This window comes from Micropterus salmoides, unplaced genomic scaffold (genome assembly GCF_014851395.1).
Source record: "Micropterus salmoides isolate LMB-PRFRI ecotype aquatic unplaced genomic scaffold, ASM1485139v1 Ms_hic_scaffold_11, whole genome shotgun sequence".
Classification (NCBI taxonomy): Eukaryota; Metazoa; Chordata; class Actinopteri; order Centrarchiformes; family Centrarchidae; genus Micropterus; species Micropterus salmoides.
The window spans coordinates 34418462-34425112 of record NW_024040152.1 but is presented as its reverse complement, the minus strand read 5'-3'; positions in this window follow the sequence as shown (position 1 = coordinate 34425112).

Genomic DNA, 6651 nt, shown 5'->3' with positions numbered 1-6651 from the left:
GTGTTCTTGTGAAACGTCATCTTTTGTGGTCAAAGTTCTGTCCAAAAACACAAGTTTGCATTTTGGCAAGAACGGTTAAAATTCCCGGAAATGTTCTTGACACGCCCATTTTACCCAGGATGCATCTGTTGGTAACTTGTGTGAACTTGTCGGCACAGATATCCCAGCATTCATTTCGGCACTCGAGCGAGGGGCTGAAAGAAGCTGAGAGAGAGAGAGTCCAACAGCAGGACGTTTTTTACTATTTTCTTATGTTATTTCATCACTAAATCCACTTCTGAGAAGGTTTGAGGCGAGAAATCAGCTGTGTAAATGTTGAATATTGACAATTTGGGAGGGGGCGGGGTCTAGCCAACAAGCCCACATGCGTAGGCTAACGAGCCGGCCGGTCAGTCAGCTGACAGAGGCCTCAACAGACACGCAGACCACTGCAGCCAACACAGCAGAGAGTCCAGAGTAAAGCAATGCAAGAGGCCTCTGTGCTGGGGGTATTGCGCAATACCAGGAAGAACGCATCGTGTCAAACCGTCAGCGGCGCTCTGCGTGCTCTTGACATTGCAAGTTCATTCTTCCAGGAACGACTATCAAGAACGTTCTCCCCAAGAACACAAGTGCATTCTTTGCATTCTTGGTTTTGAGAAACACTCCTGATCTGTTTGACACATACTGATGATGTCATCGACTTTAGCCCCACCCATGGAGGCTCTGACTGACTCCATCGATTCTCAGAAGTGTTTACCAGAACAGAAGCAGACCTCTGAATCACTGATTACTTACAGAACTGGAGACGTGGGCGGCGTTCTGAAAACAGGCGGGCGTGTGTGTGTCATGTGGAGGCTGGATCCCATGATCCAACACCACAGCTGTCTGATGTCATGGCAACCGCTGGAGGAAACAAAGAAAGATGTCAGTGATAACAGCTGGACTCGAACACTAAATATCACATCGCAGCGGGAGGTGGGAGGCTTTAAATGTTGCTGGACGTTGTAGCTGTGATTCAGCTGCTGTTGTGATTTCCTACAGTACCCAGAATACTTTTCAGCAGCTCTGACAGAAGCAGTGGGAACATTTAAACATACTACACATCAGCAACAAACTGCCTGATGGGATTTCTGCTGTCTTTTTCAGTCTGTTTGCAGCTTCGTAGCCTCAAAGCATTTATGAAGCTGCAGCAGCCCGGAGGAGAGAGGCCCGTGCTCATTCTGCACCTGACCAACGTTATTTATGCACTTTTTAACCTGTTATTCAGGTCAGGTGATTTGGCTAAGCTGTTTCAGCTGTTTGGTCATGTGACCAAGCAGGGACCTCGGGGTCTGACAAGTGAAGCCAATTACAGACCTGACTGTTTTCTTGATCCCGCTGATTTTGTCACCAACCCGCCCGCTCCTGCAAACATTGTGACATGCAGAGTAAAAACACAAATGTTTGGGCTATACTCAACGTTCAGAACAACCGACATAAATCATTGCATTCATTTTTGTAACAACTGAGAAGTTTTCCAAATTTCAGACTTTGGTCTGTGTCCCGTGTGACGGGAGCCACCGACGCTGTGCAGTGATTCAGCCTCACTCCCAGACACACAGGGCCGGGCGATATGGCCAAAAATGTTATCACGATAAAAACATTTCATATCATTCGATATCGATAATTGACACTTTGCTAAGCCCCGCCCCCCTTAGTTACTGTTGCTAAGTCCGACAAACTGTCGGCGGTGCCACAGTCTATTTCTGCACTCCCCGGAGAAATATTGTCAAATTTGTTGAAAAAAAGTGATCTCAGAAAGAAGCAGACAGTTTCGCAGTTGCATTATACATCTGAAGGTTGTATTCAGGCTGTCAGACTCAAACTGACTCAGTGTGTGAACCACCGCATCCCCCGACGATTGAGACAAAAGACAACGATATTAAGGATCAACAGTGTTCCTGTACAGCTGGCCGGCCTCTGTTCATTATTACAGTCATTAAAACAGCAGGACTTTATTACGTTACAGTCAGTAGGAAGTTAGCTAGCGTTAGTTAACTAACATCACATAGGATCAATCCACAGCCGACATGTTTCTGGATTAATTTTAGTTTTTGGAAAGAGAGTAAATTGTTTGTTTTTTTTTAACCTGTCCTGCCCAGCAGCCTGGTATAGAGTATGATGACCTGGATACCATATTGTGCCAGACAGATTCTACTTTAACAAGAGAGTATTAATATACTCCTTTGTCTGTTGTATTATTTATTTAATTATGTATTGATTTGTCAGCGTGCCGGACAGGGGGGCAGACACGGGGATGGGGGGGCACAAACAGACAGCACAGAGAAAGGACAACACCTGTAAGAGAAGGGGGATGGAGGGTGGGGACAACAGGGAAAAGCTGTGGGAAACACCAATTGCAGAAAGCAACGAAACCTGCAATAGAACAGAGAGGGGGGCTTGGGGAGGAGAAAAACAACAACAACAAACACAAACAAACAATAAAAATATTAATAGTAAAAGACAACCAGCTGAACAGCAATAATAAACAGCTGACATAGTAAGACAACTAAGAGAACAATGAAAACAAGAAACAGTCACACACACTAAATAAGCAACACAGCACGAGAGCTGGAATAATAATTAATTTAAATAAGTAAGTGATAGAAAAGCATCAGGAATAATTCTACCAGGGACAACCTACGTTTATCTGTATGTGTGTGTGTGTGTACATGTGTGTTCGCATAAGCCTGTGAAAGAATGTAGTTGTTAGTGAGAGTGGGACGCCATGACTGTGCCACACCTACCCCAGCAACAGGCAGGCAAGAACCCCAGTAGCCAATAGGGGTGGGAGAAAGGAAAAAATAATTAAATAAATCAAAAGAAGAGAATTAATCATCCTTCTTCTTTCAGCCTCTCTGGGTAGCTGCTGTAACTATTACAAGATGCCACAGGAACAGCGTTTGACCAGATTTTAGAAAAATACAGCCAGAAAAGGCTAGAAAACAAGTCTTTTTACATTAGTCAGTGGAGCGCAGCCATTAAGGCGCCGGGCTTCAGTTAGAGCGAGTCCTATACTGCACTGTGATTGGCCAACTCTGTATTTGGGGCGTGTCTTAGCAATCAATTATCACGATAAATGTCAAATGATTATTTCTTTCAAGTTTAAAGGCTCTAAGGATCACTTAGAGTTAGAACATTCAAAACTATCATGGTAAAATCTTTTTCAACAAATACGACTAGTAAATCTTTTTTCAGTCCCTTTTCCTCAACAAATTAATACTTTAATAGAAATATTAAGTGCAAATTTGGTCATGAATCAAATGAATTATTATTATTATATCAAATATTTATTGAAGATATATTGAACATTTATTATATTGTTGAGTAAAATTAGATTGCGACAATTATCATTATTGTTTTATTGCCCAGCCCTAAACGGACTGGCGACTGACGCTAGTGCTCATGGGGTTTACCCTCCTCGTCAGCATGTCCGCCTCCCGTTCCCGAGGTCGCCGGTTCGAGTCAGGCCCTTGCAGTACGTTCTCAAAAGCAGCCGCATAAACTCACTTATCTTCTTTTCAACGTATGTTGACTCCATCTTATCAGCGCTGCTGTGGGAATCGCCCGCTCCCGCGCAATTAGTGTTTTTGCCATCCCCTCGATTAGTAAATCGAGGGGATGGCAAAATGATGCAATTAAAATGTAGGTTAATTATACGTCTGACCCGTTTCAAACAGTCATGCAGTTACAGATTCATGCCGTTGTCGTCCTAGTGTGACAGACTTGCTAACCAATCACAAGCCTCGCCATGCGCCTCCTGTTAAGGTCCTACTCACCAATCAGAGGGGGCACAGGGCGTGTACATTTTACAACAACAAACCAAACTGGAGGAAAACGTAGGATAATGGCGTCAGCTCAACCGACACAGGCTGTTTTGTCCGGCGTCAACTCATACTGAAGTGTTTCAGCAGAGGAGCGTTTAGCCTGCACGTCTTTAACGTTTTGTTAGTTTGTCATTTTGTGTGCTTCAACTGTCGACTACCCGTTCCGCTCTCTGCAGGTTCCATATCCACATGGAGCATTTCAGAATAAGAGCGTTTTGCCTGCCTGATTTTGCTGACTTGTTCAGATTTTTATCTTATTTTTTCAGTTGTCCTTGATTTTTGGGCTGCTACCATGGTTAAGTAGCGACGTATTGAAATTGTTTCTCTTTTTGTCCATATTAACTGTGTTTATTGTTGATACCCGATTGGGACAGGGTGTTTTATTTTGAAAATCGACTGGATTGTCTCTGCCGTTCTGTGTCTGACTTTCCTGCCTGGTTTGTCCGCTCTGCGCTGCTTGACGCAGCTTCTGGCAGAAAAATCGCAATTAGATCCCCCCCCCCCAAAACATTCAGCTCTATTCAGGAAACAGTTTCCTGATGAGTTCATGGTCTGTCGCTAGTTTCAAGTCTTCTTCAACAATGATGTTCATTTAGTAAATTATGGTCCCATTTAGTGGAACATAGACCAGAAGGCAGGGGAGGCTTTAGGGCGGGGCTACAAGCTGATTGGCCCTGACGACCTGTCAGTCGGGATAGTGGTGACTCGTATCGGCTGCAAGAAGTACGTTTTGTTTTACGCCTGTTTTTCCCAAAAAATCCCCAACCGGTGGAGGCAGATGGTCGCCCACCCTGAGTCATGGTTCTGCTCGAGGTTTCTGCCTCTTAAAGGAAGTTTTTCCTTGCCTCTGTCTCCTAGTGCTGCTCTTGGTGGGAACTGTTGGGTTTCTGTAAATAACATCACAGAGTACGGTCTAGACCTGCTCTTCTATGAAAAGCGCGTCGTTTTGATTTGGCGCTATATAAATAAAATTGAATTGAAAATTAGCATCCCAGCTAACATCACTCCACCGCATGGTCCAAATATGGTCACGTCTGATTCCAAAAAAACAAGACAGCTGAGCTCTGCTTGCGATTGGGTCGGTCTGGTATGTGGGCGGGACCTTGAAGCCGTGGCTTCACCTCCGTTAACTACCGATCCTGGCTTCAAATGACGTCACCAGCACAAGACTGCAGCACTGGTGTCGGGAGAATTTGGTCTGCGGTTTGAACTGAGTGCGAAGAGCCCGCTGCTGCTTTCTGATTGGCTAATCTCACTGCCAGTAAGTCTATTATTTATCAGCGACCTGAGCTCACTCTGCTGTGTGTGTGTTGGCTGGGGTTAGTTTTCCCACTGTTCCCAGTCTGTTTAATAAAGGTTGTTTCAGTCCAGATGTGGTTTCATGTGGTTTTTCCTCTCTGCCGGTTCTCCTAATATGGGAACGGCTGGAAGACATGTCTCTGCTCTCTGGGGAGTCCTGGGAGCAAATCTGATTATTAATATCTACGGCTGTGTGTTTGTGGTATTTCTGTGACCGCTCGCAGCAGGCGAAACATTTAAATAGGGCTGCAGCTACCGATTATTTCAGTAATGGAGTATTCTGCGAGTTACTCCATCGGATAAGAAATAATTCTGCTGGAGTTTTTGTTGAGCTTGAAATGATCCCAGACTTTGGGCACTTTCTGTCTTTGTCTCTTCTTCCCCTCTCACTATTTTCTCTCTCTTCCTCCACTTAGCAATCGGCGCCATCAAATCACGTCGTCGTCACTTGTCCACAGCGTCAGCGCGTTGTGTTGCAGTAATTGCGCTGTATGTAGTTATATGGATAAAACGGAGAATTTGGATCGATGCTTTGTAGTAATTGAGTTACTTGAGTTTCTAGAATCGTTTTAGCCTGATCATTTATCAATTAACAATCAATATTGATATTTATTAGGGCTGTAACAACAGTTCTGAAACAGATACCACAACACAAAAGTTGAGTAACTTCGACTACTTTAATTAACCCAAGATGGAAAGTAGTAATTATTATTATTAGTGGTGTAACGGTACACAAATCTCTGTTCGGTATGGAACTCGCTTTTGAAGTCACGGTTCTGATTTTTCCCATGAGCCTAAAATTAGTACGAGTGATAAACTGGAAAAAATAAGTTGTACCAGCTGCAAAGAGAAGAGCTAAACAAATTATTCAAATATAACTAACCCTGACGTCGTAATCTGGAGCCGTCTGACATTCAGTCGGTATGTGTGACATACAGAAAGAGCCTGTAATGAAGGTCCAGTTGCATTGTGGGAAATGTAGGATCCAGTGTTTGTGGATTTGGACCCATACTGGGGACTAAAAGTCTAAATGTCTCCTCACAGACTCAGAAACAGGAAGCATCATCTCAGACTTGAACATGATTGGTTCTCGCATCTTTTCATAATGACCAGTTTACTTAATTGTCTCCACGGTTTGCGTTGACATGTATCCCATCATGCCTTGCACACACAGTGCTTCAAAGTGATGGGATGTGCTATTGAAATACCTGTATATGTTAAATAGGTGTATATGTTTGAAGCCTGAGCAGAGTTCAAACCTCCCTTCCGACGTGCCTCTGAACCAATCACTGAACCCCTGTGCAGCTCCAGGGTTGTTGTTGTTTTTCCCAGAATGCACAGCTTCCTGTTTCCCTCCTTCTCGGACAAATGGCTTTATTGTCCCCTTCAGGTCTGTTCCCCCTGCTGTGAGGACCAATAAAAATGATTTGTGACTTTGATCTGATGTGTGCGTTTGGACGGATGTTGATGTTGAACACTTTGAAAATAAAGCACCTCACAGGAA